Source organism: Pongo abelii, chromosome X (genome assembly GCF_028885655.2).
Source record: "Pongo abelii isolate AG06213 chromosome X, NHGRI_mPonAbe1-v2.0_pri, whole genome shotgun sequence".
Classification (NCBI taxonomy): domain Eukaryota; kingdom Metazoa; phylum Chordata; class Mammalia; order Primates; family Hominidae; genus Pongo; species Pongo abelii.
The window spans coordinates 9,694,196-9,715,395 of NC_072008.2; the positions used below are offsets into that span (position 1 = coordinate 9,694,196).

General features: G+C 44.0%; 1 protein-coding gene across 7 annotated transcripts in view; it reads left to right on the plus strand.

Moving 5' to 3' along the window:
* TBL1X (transducin beta like 1 X-linked) overlaps window positions 1-21,200 on the plus strand; it is a 256,356-nt gene that overhangs the window by 191,297 nt on the left and 43,859 nt on the right. The gene's annotated exons all lie outside the window — the stretch shown is intronic.

Consider the following 21,200-nt stretch of genomic DNA (forward strand, 5'->3'; position numbering starts at 1 on the left):
GGGCATGCATGAGCTGGTGTGTGTGTTTGAACCTCTTCGATTTTGCTCCAGAGATTTATTCAGCTCCCCAGCCTCCCCTACTCCCCGCCCCCTAAATGGGCTGCTAGGCAATTTTCTAAAACTTAGGAATCGTCGTAGCGTCTTCCAACATTTTTGATTACCACTGAGACATTACTTTATGGTTAGTAAGTAAACAGCCAATCACATGTGTTCGTTGTTGACAAGACAGACTTTGAGCTGAGTGAAAACCTATTTAGATTTTAAAACTTAGAAGATACGTAATTTAAGACGTGCAAAATGGCATTGGTGAAAAACGTCCTGATACCCACCTACTCGTTCAACTTAAGAAACAAACCTCTCAGGTGCATTGGAAACCCTGCCCATGTTTGCGTCCCCGCCTTCCTCGATGATAATGACCCTGGTGGACTTGCTGTTTGTTATCTCCGCGTGTTTACTACACACAACCGTTTTCCTAAGCAACATAACAGTGCAGGGGGATTCGTTTCCTAGGGCTGCTATAATGACGTACCGCAAACTGGGGTGGCTTAAAAAGAAGTATGTTGTCTCCTAGTTCCTGAGGACAGAAGTCCAAGATGAAGGTGTAGGCGGGTCGGTTCCTTCTGAGGGGAAGTCTCTCCTGTGCCCCTGCCTGGCTCCTGGGGCCTCTTGCTGCAGTCTTTGAACTCCTTGGCTTGTAGGCACATCACCCTCATCTCTGTGTTCAGATTTGTCCACATTTCCTCGTGGTAAAGACAGATTGGATTCGGAATTTACCCTCCTCCAAGACAACCTCATTTTAGCTATTGTTTTTGAATACAGCAATAATTACATCTGCAGTGACCCTGTTTCTAAATAGTGTCACATTCTGAGGTGTGCTGTTGGTGAACACTGCAACCTGTGAATTTGTGGAGGAGGGGGCACACTTCAACTCATAACAGTGGGTTTGGGATTTTAAGTTGGGTTTTAAGCTTCGTGCCCTTGATATCAGATTGTATATATTCTGGAACTTGATTATTTGAAAAGGAAACCCCAGTTCCTAGGCCCCCTCCTCCCAGAGATGCGTGTATTCGATTTGAGGGAAAACCAGTCTACGATCCTCTAGGCATGGGTTCTCTCACAGCTGGCCTGGTAGGGTAGGATGTAGGCATTGGAGCCACACAGAATGGCTCGAGCTCTGATCCTCGAACAAGTCTGAGTGAGGCCTGTTCATTTGAGCCTGGGTTTCCTTGCCCAGGCAAATGTGCTCAAATGCGTCAGGCACGTAGCACATTGTAAGTGCGTGCCTTCCCCATCCAAGCCTGGGTCTCTGTCCCTTGCGCTCCCAGCTAGTGTTATTCATGGAAAGTACACATTCTTTCTGCATATATATTAGATGCCTGTGATTGGCTGTTGCCAGAACATAGTATAAGAAATTGGTATACAAAACAAAATATGTACTGCCGCACTCTGGAAGTCAGGGAAATGATAACTGCTCTGCTAATACCTCAACCTCGGCTCTTAGAGGAGCACAGGTGGTCTCCTGCCTCAGAGCCCAGAGCTTTCCAGAGGTGCCTGCAAATGGAAATCCATGTACCAAACCCTGCTTCCCTGTCGACTTGTGGCATGGAATTTGAGATTCTTTCCATTTAGCAACACCTCTGCACAAGGACACGATGAAGGCCAAAGAGACTCACAGGTCTTGTGTAAACAAGTCCCAGGCTGGAACTGTCGGGTGTGAAGGACCACGTGCTCCGTAACCTGGAGACAGAGCCTTGCTGCTGGCTGGTCCCCAGGGCCACGGAGCATGAGCTTTGCTGGCTTCTTGAAATAAACACAGAAACCCCCATCCCTCCCCAGAAAGGTCGGCTTCCTTATTCAGTGTTTGTTTATGAAGCTTCTGTAACCAGGCAGCTGAGAGGGAGAGTTGGAGCACAACAATGCATAGACCTTGGCAAATGTCAACTTTGTGTAACATCTGTGAGCTCCATTCCTGATTCATCAGTGTCACTGAAGTATAATAACACTTCTTAGGCAGAGTTGATATTGAAGAGAGAGACTGTTGCACTTTCTTCAGCTCACTGTGTGTATTGTGGAACTTTTTAGAGCACCCTGCAAGGTTGTATTCAAAGGAAGAAGGGAGCAAAGAAATACTTAATGTTAAAATGTTCATTCTGGGGTTATTTTCTATGTTTGTCTCAAGTCCTAAAGTTTTGGTTAGGTCAATAGTCATTGAGCCCCCATCAAGAAAGCACACCTTGTCAGCCTATCGCTGTCTCCCTTCTACCTTAAATAAAAAGGAAAACATTTCCCTGATCATGCTTCCTCCTCAAGCACCTGTACTCTTATTCCTGCACCCCACCAAACTCATTAAAAACAGGTTCTGCATCTCAGAAGATGATTCGTTCCTCAGCTCCCTCCACTCTGGCTTTCTCCACTAGAAGTTGTCAGTAAATTCTGGGTTTCCAGATCCAGTGATCTTCCTGCAACTGGCATTCCTCCTTCCCCGGTCATCCCTCCTTACCTGTGTGTGGCAGGAAGCGAGTGGGGGGTGGGCAGTGAGGCAGGGGGTAGGTGTTTCCCTGCAGTGCAGCAGGACAGCTGCTTCCCTGGAAGGTCTGCTAGAACACTCAACCCCACCTTCCAGGTACAGTGATGGACAAGTTTTCCAGAGTCACCAAGCATGTGGCCTGAGCCCTGCTTCTCTGCCCTGGACCCAGCAGACCAGGTGCCGCTCCTGTCCATCCGTTCATCTCCTTCACCAGTGTCTCTCTTCCTCCCCTCTGCCAGTATCCATGGTGTCAGTTAGGATGTATTAAGCTGCAAGGAGGACTCTTCAGTGGAGCACTGATGGCCTTAGACAGCAGGGAAGCAGGGTGTTGAAGAAGGATCCAAGACACATCTCTTCAAACTCGGGAAAGAACCTCAAAAACAGATGTGTTTTGTTCCTCTGCCCACAACAGGCAGAAGTCAGGTCATCTGGCTTTTAGCAAACCACATATATTTCCCTACCTGTGTGGATTAGTGGATTTTCATTGTTGCCCTTGTTACTTGTCCAAAGCGAGGGCTTTGCCCATCAGAAGCACTCAATAGATGTTACCCACAGGCGATATCTCATAGCAGCAGACTCATGGCAGTCTGAAAGAGGAAACTGGTTAAAGCAAGAATGTTAAGTAGTAGGGAACTTTTGCATTACCAAGCTCTAGTGCCAAAATGGATTTGTTGGTTTTTGCATGAGTTCAGCAGTCTGGCTTTGACGGATGATATGGTTTGGCCATATCTCATCTTGAATTGTAGCTCCCGTAATTCCCACATGTCATGGGGAGGGACCCAGTGGGAAGTAAATGAATCATGGGAGCAGGTTTTCCCGTGCTGTTCTCGTGATAAGTGAATAGGTCTCACGAGACCTGATGGTTGAATGAAGGGGAGTTGCCTTGCACACCTCTTTCCTGCAGCCATGTAAGATGTGACTTTGCGCCTCCTTCACCTTCTGCCATGATTGTGAGGCCTCCCCAGCCATGTGGAACTGTGAGTCCATTAAACCTCTTTCCTTTGTAAATTACCCAGTCTCAGGTATGTCTGTATTAGCAGCATGAAAATGGACTAATACAATGTGTGAGTCCATTGGCTTCTGTCTTACGGGATCCATTGCCTGGTCACTTGTGCCATCTGGGCAGTTTTTAAGAATCACATGGTGGCCATGTGCCTTTCCCATGAACTCATGTTACCATCCCAGGAGGAGAGGAGCAAGGGAGTGAGCCCCTATAAATGTGCACAGCCTGCACCTGCTGTAGTGAGCAGCTCCCCCAAATGCTGGGGGAATCGTGAGTTGTTTGCCCCCGCATATTTCTGAATACAGCAAGGGAAGTGGAAGTCCATTTTCCACTTTGTATGGAAAGAGAGAAAATTTGGCAAGTGAGTCCCTGTAAACATATTATTTCCTCTGGGACTTCATCCCAAAATCCAAACTATAAAGAAAACATGTTCTCCCAGACCCACATTTTTGGCATAAATTAAATAATTCACAGGAACTTGCAAAACGGTATGAGGAATACAGGGGGACAGAACCACAGATTCAAACTGAATTTAACTGAGAAAGAGCTGCCTGCAAGATAATCGGGTGATAGATTCGGGGGAAAGGGAGGTACTGTGAAAAATTTTGTTTTTTGAGACTCACTCACGCTGAGGGTGTCACTCTGTTGCCCAGGCTGGAGTGCAGTGGCACGATCACGGCTCACTGCAGCCTCTCCCTCCCAAGCTCAATTGATCCTCCCACCTCAGCTGCCCGAGTAGCTGGGACTATAGGCTTGTGCCACAAGAAATTATGCCCAGCTAATTTCTTATTTTCTGTTTTTTTTTTTTATTTGTAGAAACAGGGTCTCACTATGTTGCCCAATCTGCTCTCAAACTCCTGGGTTCAAGAGATCCCCCCACCCTGGCCTCGTAAGGTGCTAGGATTACGGGCATGAGCCACTGCATCACCTGGCCAAAAATATTTTTTAAAGAAGTAGAAGATACTGTCTGAAGAGGAAAGAAGGAAGGAATGTGCGGAGCTGGCTTGAGCATGATCAACACACAGAACAGTTCTGTCACCCTCAAAATTGCCTCGTGTCCCTTTGTACTCGGCTCCTCTTCCACCCCCACCCTGCCCCGGCAACCACCACTGCTCTGTCCCTAGAGTTTTGCCCTTGCAGGAATGGCATAGAGATGGCATCACATATTGTGTAGTCCTGAAAGTGTGACGTCTTTCACTCAACCTCATGCATTTGAGATTCATGCGTGCTGTTGTGTGCACCAGCCATTCATTCTTGAATAGCTAAGTGGTGTTCCATTTTGAATGCTGTTTCTGCGATCTGTTTATGCATCCTCTTATGGAGGGACATTTGCGTTCTTTCCAGGTTTTGGTGATTCCAACATAAAGTTACAAAAAAGATTTTCATACAGGTCATTTGTGTGAACGTAGGTTTTCATTTCTCTTGGGTAAATATCTTGGAGTGGGGTTGCTGGGTCGTGTGATAAGTGTAGGTTTCACTTTATCAGAAACCAGTGCATTCTTTTCCATCTAAGGCAGAGGCAGGCCACATCGTAAACATGACTGGTTTTATAGAGATGAGTTGAGTCACAGAGCTCCTCTGCCTGTCGCACAAGGCATATTGGAAAGTATGTAAAGGGACGTTAGCCCTGGCGTATATATCTGCAGGACGCTCATGAAGTGTAATTCTTCCTTTGAGGATTTGCAGCTAGCCTTCTGGACTAATTTCATGAACCTGTCAGGGTCACAGTTTCCATGGGCAGACATGAATGTAGCCCAGGTCGGCTGAATGACAGAGCGTGCTTGTTTGCATACCTTCCCCTCCTTAAGCAGTGCCGTTGGTCTAACCTTCTGCTTAAAAATAGAAAACTCTGTACAGCCTCGTCAGCCCTCCGGTGGATAAGCCCAGGCATCTGGGCAAGGCAAAGGCCAGGCTTCCAGATAGCAGGATTCCGCAGGCTGGGCCCTGTGGCGGCCACGAAAGCTCTCTGTGCATTTGCCCACATACTGATGGTATCAAAGTCATCGAAAACCCAGCGAAGTATTTCCCTACCTGGAGCTTTGTGACTGACGCCTACACACCACCAGGAACAGGCAGACAAGTTAATAAAAACCATGTGATGATGGTGGTGGTGACAGTACTGAAGAAAAAGAAACACAAGTAGAAATGGAATTTCACTAACGTTGTGTCCGGCACAGGGATGTTAGCAAGGTCTGTGTCCATGACGGCAGTAATTTTAAACACTGTGGCCACTAAAAGGAGCTTGTCACCATAATAAATGGTAAAAATTCACTTCTCACACACGCTGAATTCCCAGAGTGAGGAACTTCTGGCTTAGCTGTAAAGATTTAAAGACCCTAGAGGATGGTTGAAATCTCCTTATTCAGTGGAACTTATGTTCTGATTTGCCCTGATTCGTAGCTGAGAGGCCAATCTATTATACATTTTTCTTGCCTCCATTAACGTCACCAAACATGGGTTATTCAGAGTGAGAGTATCACTAGTTATCAAAAGTGAGCATCTACACTCTGGGCACTCTTGTTTTCCTAAAGAGCCCATTTCCGCACACACGACTAGCTGGGTAGAAGTAGGCATGCTCCTTTTGTTTACATAATGTATATATGGCTCTGTGTTGTATGTCATCCTTGCTCATAAGGAGGATAGTTGCTATGGTCCCAATGTTTCTGTTCCCCCAAATTCCTATGTTGAAATCCTAACCCCCAAGGGGATGGTATTTGGGGGTGGGGCCTTTAGGAGGTGATGAAGTCACGAGGAGAGCTCCTTTGCCCCTTCTACCATGTGGGAACACAGTGAGAAGGCGCCGTCTATGAACCGGGAAGCGGGTTCTCACCAGACACCCAATCTGCCACGTGTTGATCGTGGACTCCCAACGTCCAGAACTGTGAGACACACATGTTGTTTATAAGCCACCTACTCTATGTATTTTGGTAGAACAGCCCGAACAGAGTAAGATAATAGTGAAGTAGTACATCCACATGCCCAGACTTTCAGGGTTGTGAATATAACTTAGTGACATTTGTCATTCATTTCATGAAGCTTCCATGCCAAGAAAATAATTAATAAGAAAGATTTCTACCCAGTGTGGAGGCCCACGCCTATAATCCCAGCACTTCGGGAGGTTGAGGTGGGTGGATTGCTTTGAGCCCAGGAGTTCAAGACCAACCTGGGCAATAAATACAAAAATTAGCCGGGTGTGGTGGTTCATGCCTGCAGTCCCAACTACTCAGGAGACTGAGGCAGGAGGATTGCCTAAGCCTGGGAGGTCAAGGCTGTGGTGAACCATAATTGTGCTATTGCACTCCGGACTGGGTGACAGAGTGAGACCCTGTCTGAAAAAAAAAGAGTCTTGCTGGGTGACACACTTCACCTGCAGTGCTTCTCTCTGGTGGCGATGCCATTCAGGTGAGTTAGCCTAAGAGGAGTGCACGGAAGAGTGAGTGAGAACTCAGCGGCCTCCTCTTTCCACAACAAACGCAAGCACAGAGATAAAAGGCTGTGCTGAGCGCCCAACACACGGCGAGGTTATACTGTCCAGAAAGAGTACCTGGCAGATGACCCAGCAAGTTCACAGCGGGTAAGCTGGCGTGGGTCTTGGTTAGAGTGAGGTGGAGCGGAGAGGAAGGTTCCCTGTTCTTCAACACTTTCTACAGAAACATGAGACTGAGGGTGAAGTGGTCCCCTCTCAAAAAGCACCAGGTGTCTTGTGGGGGCCTGATGCTGAGGGATGGGTTGTAGCTCATGCCCTGTAGAAGAGAACACTGTTCAAAGCCAACCAGTCTGGACTCAAGAGGGGTCCTGGGAGCTTCAGTCTGTCCGTGAAAGAAGCACTTCCCTGAGGCTTCCCTGTGTTCCAATGCCCTTCATATCCTAGGCCGCCGAGCAGGGTGCTGTCAGTCAAGTGGGATTCATCATCCTCGAGTTTCTGCCGGAGTGGAGGCCAGGCTGTGTGCTGGGCTGATCTCCTCCTGTTGCATCTGTGAGCTGCCGTTGTGAGGACGGTGGCTTGAGAGAGCTGAACAGAAAGACATGCCCCCTCCTTCTAAGACTGACCTCACACTTTAGGGGAGCAGTACAGTGTCCTTTAGAAAACCTCAGCAGAAGCAACCCAGAAGTCCATTGACAGAGGAAATTCCATCAACAGAACGTGTCCATCCATACAGTGGCATATCATGACTCAGCTTTGAAAAGGAAGGAAATTCTGACACAGGCTCCAACACGGATGACACTCGAAGACATTATGCCAAGTGAAATTAGCCAGTCACAAAAGGCAAATACTGTAGGATTCCACTTAGAAGGGATACCTTGAGGAGTCTAATCCAAAAAGACAGGCAGTGGAAGGGTGGTTGCTGGGGGACGGGGAGAAGCAGGGGACGTGGAGTTGCTGTTTAATGGGTACAGTTTCCATTTTGCAAAATGAATAGAGTTCTGGGGATGGTTGATGGTGATGGTTGCACAGTAGGGTGAATGCAGCTAATGCCACTGAACTGTGCACTAAAAAATGGTTAAGATGGAGGCCAAGGTGGGAGGATCACTGGAGGCCAGGAGTTCAAGACAAGCTTGGACAACATAGCAAGACCCTGTCTCAACAACAAAAAAATTTTTCAAAAATTAGCCAGGCATGGGCTCACACCTGCAGTCCCAGCTACTCAGAAGGCTGAGGTGGGGGGATCACTTGAGCCTGGGAGGTGAAGGCTGCAGTGAGTTATGATCACACCATTGCATGCCAGCCTGGACAAAAGAGTGAGACCCTGTCTCTTAAAAATTTTTTTAAAAATGGTTAGCATGATATATTTTATGTTATATATATTTTACCACGATTTTAGGGTGAGGTCATGGTATTACAGGTGAGAAGTTCCATGTGTAGATTGTTTTTCAGAGTTTAGAAAATTAGTCTCAAAGGGAAGAGAGAACCACCTGTATTCACAGTAATATTACTATTATTAATATTACATGATAAGGGCTTTTTCATAGTCCTATATCAGTGTTTGGGGCAAATTCCTGGCACAGCTAGTATCATTTGTAAGCTACATTGGTGTCTGACAAAATCTGGTTATTTAAAAAATTAAACAGAAAATAGTGACTTATTTATAATATAGCAATATTCTGGACATATGGCCAGTGTCCATCAGTGGGCGTAGTTGAAGCAAGCTGTGGCATGCCTGTGCCGTGGAGCACTGCTCAGCTGTGAAAAGGAAGGAGTTGTGGGTAGGCACAGCAAGTTGGAGGAACCCCCAGAGAAATGTGCCGAGTAGAACAGGCCACGTCAGAAGATGGCAGACTGGGCCAGGTGCGGTGGCTCATGCCTGTAATCCCTGCACTTTAGGAGGCCTAGGTGGGCAGATCACTTGAGATCAGGAGTTTGAGACCAGTCTGGCCAATATGGTGAAACCCCATCTCTACTAAAAATACAAAAAAATTAGCCAGGCGTGGTGGCACATGCCAGTAGTCCCAGCTACTCTGGAGGCTGAGGCAGGAGAAACGCTGGAACCCAGGAGGTGGAGGTTGCCGTGAGCCGAAATTGCACAACTGCACTCCAGCCTGGGCGACAGAGTGAGATTCTGTCTCAAAAAAAAAAAAAAAAAAAAAAAAGGAAGAAGTTTACAGACTATATGATTCCCTTTGTAGGACCTGCTTAAAGTGCTGAAAATATACAGGTGGACACCAGATCAGTGGCTGCTACAGATGTGGAGTAGGGATGGGAGCACGTGCATACAAAGGATGGTTATAGGAGAGTGCTTTTGTGTTGAATGCAGAGTTTGGTACCTTGACCAGAGACACAGTTCCACAGATCTACACGTAGGATCAAACTGCGTAGATTATACGTACACAACCAGTGAATGCAGTGCAGAAAGGATGACGATAGTTTGTGTTCCAGTGAGCATTTCCGTCCTGCCTCCTACTTAGTGGTGTTGATCCTCTTCGACAGTAATGTAAGATGCCAAGATGGGAGGAGACAGGATGAAAGGTGCACAGCACTTCACTAGTTTTGCAGTTTCCCCTGAGTCCATACTAATTGCAGAATTATTTAATTGTAAAAAAGACTATACCAAAAATGTAATTCAATGTTTCTATTGTCTGCAAAGCTTTGTGTGTGTGATAGACGGTGGTCCATAATGCAAAGGCAGCCAAGACATTTTTATTATATTTCGCAGGTCGTTAGCCGTATTGCAGGCCTAGGGCTGGGTGGGGGTACTCTCTTGTGTAATGGATTCGAGTGGCAGCCCTATTAACTGAGAAATGGATGGCCACACAGACACTGTGGGGCCATTGGAAACAGAAGAATCAGCTGGAAGCAAGCAGCAGTTCTCATACGGACATTGTTTGAATGTTTGCAGACTGGGGACTGTCGTCTCTAGGTGGGCAGCATTTTTACTGGGGGAAAAAGTCGGTGCATGGCTTCTTCCCTGCTCATTTACCAGTGAGTCTTAGAATGCTTTTACAATATCCACTTAGAACCTTCAGTGTGGAGGATTCTGTTAGATTTATGTGTTCAGCCTGAGAGAAGTGGGCAGATTTGAGGGTCTTAACTTCTGAAGATGTTGTGAATGGCCACCACATATAATGCATTAACCCCACATTTTCAGCCCCTTCATTGAGATCAGGGTTTCTTGGCCTTGGCACCATTGACAATGGGGGCTGGATCGTTCTTCATCTTGGGGGGACTGTCCCGAATACTATAGGATGTTCAGCAACATCCCTAACATTTGCCCACTGTCTATTACAATGGAGAGAGAGTGGGCAGATATTTGTCAAATGTCCCCTGGTGGGTAAAATCAACGTCAGTTAAGAAGCACTGATTCATATCCTTTAGTTGTAGGATTTTTTTTTTCCTTCCAACTGGTTTTTCTTGGGAAATAGAGTTTTAATGGCATTCTGATTTCTTTGCCCTTCATCTTATGTTCTCCTTGGGCTTCATTTTGATTCCCTTACCTGCAGAACTCAAATAGACGTTCACAGCAAGCAAAACGCATTCCTTGTTATTATTAAAATTTTGCAGGTATTTTTTCCCTTGAGGAAGGAGAAAGTCTGCCAAAAGCATTCTCTGGCAGATAATAAAATAATTGAGAGTAGCAGACTTTCCATTTGATTTTTCTTTTTTGGCTTGGCTCCTGGTGAGGAAGTTAGTTAACCAGGAAAAGGGTGTTACTGAAACTGCCTTTGCAAATATTGTAACGGAAGAAATTATGACAATGAGAGAAATCTGACATGGCTGACTCCATATTGTCTCTAGCTTCACAGGCTGGCTGTCTTTCCTCATTCCTGGTTAAAATCAACTTAATTAAAAACTGATATCCAAGCGCGCTCTCTCTCTCTATATATATATGTAAAAGGCCTTGGTGCTTTTTCGCTTCTTGGATCTTGTTTGTTTAAGAAAAATTTTTCTTTGTTTTTCTTCTTAGTCAGCTGAATTATTTCCCCAGTCTGTTTTCTTGCCACTCTTGATGCCCACATGAGAGGACCTAAAGTAATTTCTGACAGCCCGGGACTCCTTGGGAAAAACACAGGAGGTGCCACATACCCTGTTTTGAGAAAAACCTGCGTTTTCTTCATGGAACCCCAGGAATTGAAGGAGGCTAGATCCCTCTCAAAATCTAAGGCTCTGTTCCGTGTTACCTGATGTATTTTGACTTTGGGAGGTATCAGAAATTACTTTGCAGGAAGAAGAGCTTTTAGCCTGTGTGTGTAATAACTAGGTAGGAAATAATACTTTAAAGGATGGCTAATGGCAGTTATGGAAGGATACTCAGCTCTTTGCACTTTTGGATTAGAGAAGCATGCTGTCAGCCACCTAGAAGGTATGGAAATATTTCTACCCCACACTGAGAGATGAGACTCCCTTGGGGGATGGGCTGATTGGCTTTGGATTGCCTTGCAGTGGAATGCAGGGTAAAAGCATTGCACTCTCTTCTCCCATTGCATTCCCCTCTTTTTGAGGATCCAAGATGTCATATAAAAATGGGACCCTTCATTTGGGGGATCTGTTTTTGCCTTCCAGCTATGCCTGCTTATTAGGCCCTGAAAACTACATGCTTTCTTGGCTCTGTTCCTATAAGGGCTCCACCCTGAAGCCAGTAATCCAATTAGGAAACTTAAAAATTGGCAGATAAAAAATTTTACAACTACCGGATCCCCTTCTGTCTGTGTATTTATATGTGTTGTGTGTGTGATGTTTATATAAAACATGTTAATGTTCCTATTAGTTGACTTTTAAAGAAAAAAAGTGCTAAAAAAAATTGTCAGAAAAATAGAAATGTTAATGCATTTAGGTCACGTGACTCATCTTTGAAAAGTAAAGGCAATTTAAAATATTATTGGTAAAGTAAAATGTCTTCAACATTTAAACATTTGGTCTAAATTAGGCAGGTCAGATACTGTTTGCTAGATGCTTTAAGCTCATAAACTACTGCTGTGATTTTTAATAATTGTTTGACTTATCTGTTTTACAGCCATTGGATTCTAGATAAGGCCTGGGGACACGTGGAATTAGCCAGGTGCCCTAGCTAGGCTGGGAAGAGTCAGACATTGTCTGCAGCTCTGTCTTTGTCCTGGGCTCTATAATCTGATACATGGTTAAAATTAAGCTTACCTATCAGATATTACACCGCAAATTAAAGCTACTGAGAATTAACATTGTAATGTACTGGAGAAACAATTTTACCTATAAGGTATACAAGGAAAATAGAATGTATTTTTGGTAAAATGTTATAAGAAGGTATGGAAATACGGTTTTTGTTAAAGGGAAGGTAATGTTGTCTAGTTCAGGGGGTTTTAAGGATCATCTTAACCTAAAAGAGCGATAAGACAAAACTGCAAGTTTAAACAAGCGGGAGGATCACAGGGTCAGGAGATGGAGACCATCCTGGCTAACATGGTGAAACCTCGCCTCTACTAAAAATACAAAAATTAGCTGGGCATGGTGGCGGGCGCCTGTAGTTCCAGCTACTCAGGAGGCTGAGGCAGGAGAATGGCGTGAACTCGGGAGGAGGAGCTTGCAGTGAGCTGAGATCGGCCACTGCACTCCAGCCTGGGTGACAGAGCGAGACTCCGTCCTCCACGCCACCCCCCCAAAAAAACAAGCTATAAAGGGTTTGTGAAGGATTGATCTTGTAAAGGAAGTTCTGTGTGTATGAGGAAGTTGGCTAAGATTTGAAGGAGATTATTTCAGTTTTTGGTAAATTAAACATTAAAATAAAAGCACACTGATGCAGGGCTCAAATCTAGGCCCATGTGTCTGAATAATGGTTTTCTTAGGAAATTAATCAGCTGTTTAACAGAAAATTATAAAGGGTTTTAAAAGGTTTTTGAAAATTTTACCTGATGGTCAAATGAATTAAGATTATATAGATTTGTTTATAAGGTTTTGTTAAGAATTGGGTTTAACATTAATAGTACACAAATGCAAAGATGAAATTTTGCTTTTTCTTTTAAACAAGATTTTCATGTAATATTAAGGGATACAAAAGGTTTTTGTTTGCCCCTTTGAGTAAATGGCAGGGAAAAGGAAGAGGGGAAAGGAAAGAGAGATTCAGTTGGCTTCATGCCGTCTTCATTGGGTCCTGTTGTTTCGAAAGCTGAGGCTCCTGTCAAAGTAAAGATTTTTTCCTTCGTAAAATTTTTGAGTTATCATTTTGGCTAAATGAATGACTTAGGTATGGTGACCTGGGATTCTATTTTGTAATATCTAATGTTTTAAATCTTTGATATTTGACAAACTTGCCAAGATCAAATTCTAGGTTATGTTTTAAAAAAAAATTAGGACACCTAAAGTCCAAAAGAGATATATTTGGCTTATTTGATATATTAAAACCATGCAGGAAGCATTGTCAAATATAAAATGGTGTTTAACTTTCTTTGGGTTATATTCATATAAATATGTTATTAGTATGTGTTACAAATCTGTGTAAGATTCCTATAATTCTGGTGTTTCAGTATATGTTATCATTAATAATTATAATTGTTATGTTAAATTGTTGTGTGTCACAGAGATGACCAAGAATTCCTTGTTGATTGCATCTTTATGGCTGTCCTGAGGCTTCTGTCAACCATAGACAATTATTGTCTTGTGTTGCTCCTTTTCAGAAGGCAGTTGTTATATTCAGCTATAGGACTCTGACAGGTACTCTTGAATGCGGGTCTCTGATAAGTTTAGAAATTGTGCCATTGGAATAGGAAAAAAAAAACAAAAAAACAAACTTTTGGGACTCTCGTGGAGAGCTGATGTGTTAAACATTGCTAATCCCTTTGTTATTCAGAATCAAGAGAATGTTTTCTTTTGAGCTATTTACCACTTTTAGCAATTGAATAAGATAAACTTGTGCAAAATTTACTGTGAGCAAAATTTGGAGCATGTTGCTTTTTCTCTACCTGATTTCTGCAGAATTTATAGAAACTATTTGAGTATTCTCAACTTATGGCAGTGTAGTTATTTGCATAAGTGCAGTAAGAATCTGTTCTCTTTTGTAACAGAACAGAATTAGAATCACTGGTTATTTTACCAAGGCTTTGACTGGAATGGCATGCATTCAAATATAAACAGACTGCTTTAAGGAATCAAAGTTGACTTACAGAGCCAACAAAAGCTCCTCAGGAAAACGCCTCATACCTTGTGCGGTTTCTGTACAGGGTTCCTGATCTGTGGTAAGTAAAGAATGTCATTTTCTGGCAGGCCTAGGGAGCCCCACGTTATCTTGAGACCTTGGGTGGAGGAAAGAGCCTATTATGGCAAATAATTCTTCTTGCTGCACTTTATACAAATAATCAGTCCAAGCATAATAAGACTAAGACTTATTTTGCAAGTAAATTTGTCTTACTATGATTTGTCTTTAATCAAAATGGGGACTAGAGAGAGAAAAATTATGTTTCAAAAAAGTATAAATTTCTTGAGTTTTCAGTATTTTCTGTTAACCCTGAATTCTTTGTGGGCTACAAGTCCCCAAACGAATGCTTTCAAATTTTTCTTCCACTTTTCTAACTTGGACTCAATAAAGTGCTACTACCTTGTTCCTGAGGCCCTGCAAGCTGAAGCTTATTCCTCGTAATATAGGCAACAAAAACGTTTCAGATTTTCACTGCCTGCCTCATCTATAACGAAAGAGGCCTAACCCACCTGCATTGCCACCTCCTGATATGGGAAACAGCTGTTTAATTAAACATCTAGTCTCAGGACTAGGAAACTGACCTAAAAAGAATATGGGATGATATATGTAAAATGTGTTCTTTCCTGTCCATCCCAATCTGTCTGTCTAACAACCACTGGCTCAAATCTCTCTGCTAGCCGCCCCATGTCTGATTGGTTCTCAGAGATGTTCACCTGGGTCCCTCAGAGCTTAAGGTCAAGTCTACAAAGGCTTCGGAAGCTAGGACTTCTACTCTTTATCCTAGGACCTTATAGTTCACTGTTCACTTAAATGCTGTGCCAAAACTACAGATGACCATACTAATGCCTTCGTCATGCAAGCCTTGAAACCCCAACCAGGCACATGTGAGTACATGCAGACAGCTGCAGAGGGGTTCCACTCCTTTTACCTTGGGGTCTGCAGCTACACCCGCTATGCCCACTGTCAGCGGGAAGAAGTTAGAGCAGTCGTCTCTTCTTTTTCCATCTTCATAGCCCACACCTTAAGAGTAAGGTGTTATAAAACCCAAAGGGAGGGATTGAAACCACCTTTGCAAAAATTATAACTAACTGAGAACATGTTGACAGTGAGAGAAAACTGACGTGGCTGACTGTCTTGCTTCTAGCTCACAGGTTGACTGTCTTTGCTCATTCCTGGCCAAGCTAACCTGGGGGAAAAATTTAGTTTATAGTTTCAATGATAATAGTCCTTCCCCAAAACTAAATGTTGTTGTAAAACTAATGAAAGGCCACCAAATTAGGATGAGAGGGGCTTGAATTCTAAATAATTTACCATTATGCCATCACGCCGTAATAATTTGCCATTATGCCGGCAGTCAAGATTTGCATCTTCCCCAATTACTCTTGAAGATAACATCACTGCTGTAGAACCTAAGATTGGCCTTTGAGATGTCTTTTCAGGCGTTTGCATTTCTGACAACCAGATTGCCCCACTTGGACCTGCGAACAACCGGTCCTGTGGCCCCCCCACTGAGGAATGACTCAGCATAAGAGGCCAGTTACAATTCCCTATGATTTCATCTCCAACCCAACCAGTCAGGATGCTCCCTACCCTACCCCCCTGCTCACCAAACTATCTTTAAAAACCCTAATCTCTAAGCCTTCGGAGAGACTGATTTGAGTGCTAATAAAACTCCAGTCTCCCGTACAGCTGGCTCTGCATGAATTAAACTCTTTATTACAATTCCCCTGTCTTGATAAATCAGCTCTGTCTAGGCAGCAGGCAAAGGGAATCCATTGGGTGGTTACATTACTCTTAATATTTGTGAATAATTGCATCTACAAAAATGATTAAGTGGCTTTGCCCACTGTAATCCTAGCAGCTGACAAATTACTCTGTAGACTCCACTGTGTTTCCTAGGGCCGTGGAATGCCTTCTTATGCAAGACACGTTTCCATGGATTCAGGAAATCATTTTAATGGTTCAGCTATCTTAATTTAAACAAAAGTTCAGGGCTTATTGTTCAGCTGAGTCTCTAAAAATATTTTTTGACTGCAGCGGCTCTTTTACATTGCTAATGTGTATCCATGTTTAAAAAAAGAATCTTTATGAAACAGTGAAGGCCAGCATTTCTTTGAGGTGTTGGCAGTCTTTGCTTGAGGAATAATAAAGGAAAACATTAGTTTCATCAAATAATAAAATAAGGAAGACCTGAATAAAATGTCCACATTAGTAGAGGATGAAAGTACCCTGAAACTCTGCAAAACAGTAATGTCTCATGCTTTGATGTGATCTCATTAAGTGAGAGCAGCACATTTTGCTGGTGTGTTGGGACCCTCAAGACCACCCTCAGGCCCAGTGGTTTGCTGGAAGGGCTCACAGGACTCAGTACCTGCCACACTTACGGTTTATTACCGTGAAATAATACAGATGAAAATCAGCAAGGGGAAAAGGCACAAGGCACGAAGTCCAGGTGAAACTAGGCACAACCTTGCAGGTTGTGTAACCCCCAGTGGAGTTGCAGAGAGGCTGTTAATTCTCCCAGAAGAATATATGATTGGCCATGTGCGGGAGAGTGGCCAGCCGGGGAAGCTCACTTGAACCTTGGCGCTCAGGGTTTTTATTTGGGGGCCATTCCTGTGGGCATGCGGCCCATGCCGAGGGGTTCAGAAGGAAAATAGGAGAATACAAGACTATCCACACCACTTCAGGCCCATGCCACATGGAAATCTGGGTGAGGTTCTGTATCTGTCGTTTGTGCATTTATGCATATGTTAGATGTCAATGATAAAAACTAATTTCTAAGAATGTGTAGGAGTGGGTAAGTAGCTGGAGAACGTGATACCCAGGCCTTTCATATAGAAAAGAATAGCACATCACCCTGGCCAGCTGTGTGGCATGAACAATTGATCCTCCTCCACCAAGTATGTCCATTCTCCCTTTGCTAAATATAGTGGTGTAGGTTTGCAGAGCCTCTGCTCACATGGGAGGTTATGAAGGGGCTAATTGTTCAATTACCAACCCTCTCATAACCGTGCTAGTTGCAAACAAACTGTTTGAAAAGACTGTTTTGCTAAACTGTTCTCTTGGTGTGATTATAACCATTTACAGTAGCAAAATGCAGGAATCCAGAAGTTCTTACATTCCAGATGTTCATAACCATTCCACTCTCCTGGTTCCAGTGCAATTTCAGTTGTACCATCTTTTCTAAGTTTATTGTTCTAAATTAAGACTTTCCATTCTTATACTCATTAATTTGTTACAGGGAGAAAAAGCAATTAGAATGAAAATCAGTTGAGTATTTATAAATGACAGTTGTTTAAGTATACATCTTGTTCAGTGTAGTCAAAAATTCTCCATTGGTATTGACACCCACAAAAATGGTTAGATTCTGTTGAAGATGCACATAAGCCTTAAATTTCACTTCCTACTTTAAAAATTGGTGACGATGTGAAAATGTCTAAGAGAGTCCACATTTCCTGTTTTGGATAAGATGAAATAGCCACTCACCAAGGTGCCTGTCTTCCGAGTTTATTCACCGTTACGTTCAAGACTTGCCTGCTCTGAAATTCTAATGTGACCTTAAAAGTGTCCAGCATTGATACGTTTTATGCCAGATTCCATTCCCTTTCTTGCTTTCCAGACCGAACAGCAAGCGAGTTGTCTGGACTGTGAGACACAACACTGTCCGTCTTCCCTGAAGTCTCTGTACATCCCTTTGCTGGTGCCTCCTTCTCCGTTCACTTCTCAACTACTACTGTCCTCAAGATGATGTTCTTTTTACCCTCCCACATCTGTGCCTGTAGTAATATGCCACTCCCTTCCTCCTGAAGTCTGAGTCCCATCCCCAATCTCTCTGCTGATCCCCCAAGTCTGAGTGTCCACTCCCAATCTCGCCAGTGACTCCTCCCCTCCAAGTCACGGTGTGTATCCCCGACTTCTCCATTGCCATCCATACTGATATTTTGAATGACGCTTAACGAGCACTCTTTAATGTAATCCCACCCTTGGTACCATCACCATTTCCCTACCACGGTCTGTCCACTCCAAAGATAAGCTTCCTCTACCCTGTGATTATGTCACTCTTTGCCTTAGTCCATTCGAGCTGCTATGACAAAATACCATAAACAACAGAGATTTTTTTCTCACATTTCTGCAGGCTGGGAGTCCAACATCAAGGTGTGGGAGATTCAGTGTCTGGTGGGGACCCGCTTCCTGGTTCATAGACGGCGCCTTCTCACTGTGTCCTCACATGGTGGAAGAGGCAAGGGAGCTCTCTGGGGTCTCTTGTATAAGGACACTCATCCCATCCATGCGGGCTCCACCCTCATCACCTCCCAAAGGCCCCACCTCCTAATGCCATCCCCTTGGGGGTTAGATTTCAATATATGAATTTAGAAGGGCAGAGAGAAGCATTCAGAATTAGCACTATTTAGTAGAAAAACATCAGGATTGTGTTCAAACATTTTTTTCCATGTTATCTTTCCCACTGCCTCCTTGTCTTCAGTTCCCTCCCCACCACCTGGCACCCAGATATCCTACCCTTGTCAGTGTTACCTCTATCCCCCCATCACTGTTTTGTTGTAGTAACAATATCTCACATGTATCAAGCACTTGCTGTGTGCCAGGCATGATTCTAAATATTGACAGATGAAACTGTTTATTCCTACCAATCCCTAGGAAGTAGAAAACAGCTCCATCCTCATTTACAGATGAGAAACCCAAGGTACTGAGAAGGTCCTGGCCTACCCAAGTCACTTCAAGGAGGTCATACAGCTGGGATTCAGAACATCATCCATCTGGCTTTGGAATCTTTCTCATTTTTTCATTTATTCAACATTCATTGAAAATAATGTAATAAAAATTATATATATGTATCTATATCTACGTATTAGATACATATGTATATATAGCTATCATGTACTACGTGATGCTTTCAAATACAGTCGGCCCTCCATATCCACAGGTTCCCCATCCACAAATTCAACCAACTGTGAATCAAAAATAAATTGGGGGCTAGGTGCGGTGGCTCACGCCTGTAGTAATCCCAGCACTTTGGGAGGTCGAGGTGGGTGGATCACCTGAGGTCAGGAGTTTGAGACCAGCCTGTCCAACGTAGTGAAACCTCATCTCTACTAAAACTACAAAATTAGCTGGGCATAGTGGCGCATGCCTGTAATCCCAGTTACTTGGGAGGCTGAGGCAGGAGAATCACTTGAACCCGGGAGGCAGAGGTTGCAGTGAGCTGAGATCGTGCCATTGCACTCCAGCCTGGGCAACGAGCGAAATTCTTTCTCAAAAATAAGAATAATAATAATAAATTGGAAAAATAATACATTGGAAAAAACAAAAATAACAATACAACAATTAAGATAATACATATATTTTTAATTTTTAAAAATGGCAGTTTTATTAGAGGAAGTATGAAAATATGAAGTAAGGTTGCAATGAGCAGCACAGCAGAGAAGGGGCTGCCTGCCCTCCTCCCCCCGCCCCATATATATTTCGTGCGTGAGACAGGGTCTCACTGCGTTGCCCAGGCTGGAATGCAGTGGCATGATCTTGGCTCACTGCAGCCTCAGCCTCCTGGGCTCAAGCAGTCCTCCCACCTCAGTCTCCCCAAGTAGCTGGGACCACAGGAATGTGCTACCACACCCAGCTAATTTTTCGTAGTTTTTATAGAGGCAGTGTTTCACCATGTTGCCCAGACTAGTCTCGAACTCCTGGGCTCAAGCGATTCACCCACCTTCGCCTCCAAAAAAGTGCTGGGATTACAAGTGTGAGTCACTGCACCTGACCTATTTATTGTTTTTTAAAGACAGAGTCTCTCTGTGTTGTCCAGGCTGGAGTGCAGTGGCACAATCATGGCTCACCGTAGCCTCAGCCTCCTGGGCACAAATGATCCTCCTGCCTCAGCCCCGCCCCCCAGTAGCTGTGAGTGCAGGCACGGGCCACCACACTCAACTAATTATTTTTATTTTTTGTAAAGATACGGTCTCATTTTGTTGCCCAGTCTGGTGTTGAATGCCTGGCTTCAAATGATCCTTCCACCTCGACCTTGCAAAGTGCTGGGATTACAGGCATAAGCCACCACACCCAGTGCCAATCTTAGTTCTTTGCTCGTTATCTGAATTTTCACCATATTTGCATATACCTGGAGTATTTTCTTAATATTTTTCTTAAATTCAAACAGTTGCTTTTTATTAGATATACCAATACCTATTAGTATAGTAGTTTCATTTAGTTCTATTGTTCGCATAACATACATTCAAATAGCTATTAAATTTCAAACATTTGCCCTCACGCTACTTAAAATTATTTTGAGTACCGTCGGAAATGTGGAGGCCACCAGAGAGTACTTGATGACCAGGAATGCAGCAGTTGTCACCTTTTCTCCAGCAGCTTGAGAAAGGGCATAGAGTGCTATCTGAGCTGGATTTGAACCAGAAGTTTTTAGGCAAAGTAAGAAGAGCACTTCAAGAAAAATAAAGAGCAAAACCCAGCATTTTTGAGGAGAATGCGCCATCTTGGTGATGCGGACCTAGGACACATGATGGCAGGAAGGAGGAAAAGATGCTGGCAAGTAGGGTTAGTGGCACATTAACACCAGCTGAGACACGGGAACCTGTCCAGTTAGAAGCCATTGATTCATTGTTGAAAGATAAAACTGGACGTAGTGTGAGTAAAGGATGACCTGCCTGCTTGGTGAAAAATTAGTAACCACAGAGGTGGCTGTCAAAAGCAACCAGCAACCAGGGGCAATGCTTATAGTGTGTTAGGTAAAAGAGAACGCGGGTACAATACTCTGTGGCCATGATGATTATACATAGAAATTCAGATGCACGGGCCGGGCGCGGTGGCTCACACCCAGCAAGTAATCCCAGCACTTCGGGAGGCCGAGGCAGGTGGATCACCTGAGGTCAGGAGTTCGAGACCAGCCTGGCTAACATGAAATGAAATCCCATTTCTACTAAAAATACAAAAATTACCTGGGCGTGGTGGCATGCGCCTGTAATCCCAGCTATTCGAGAGGCTGAGGCAGGAGAATCACTTGAACCTGCGAGGCGGAGGTTGCAGTGAGCCAAGATCATGC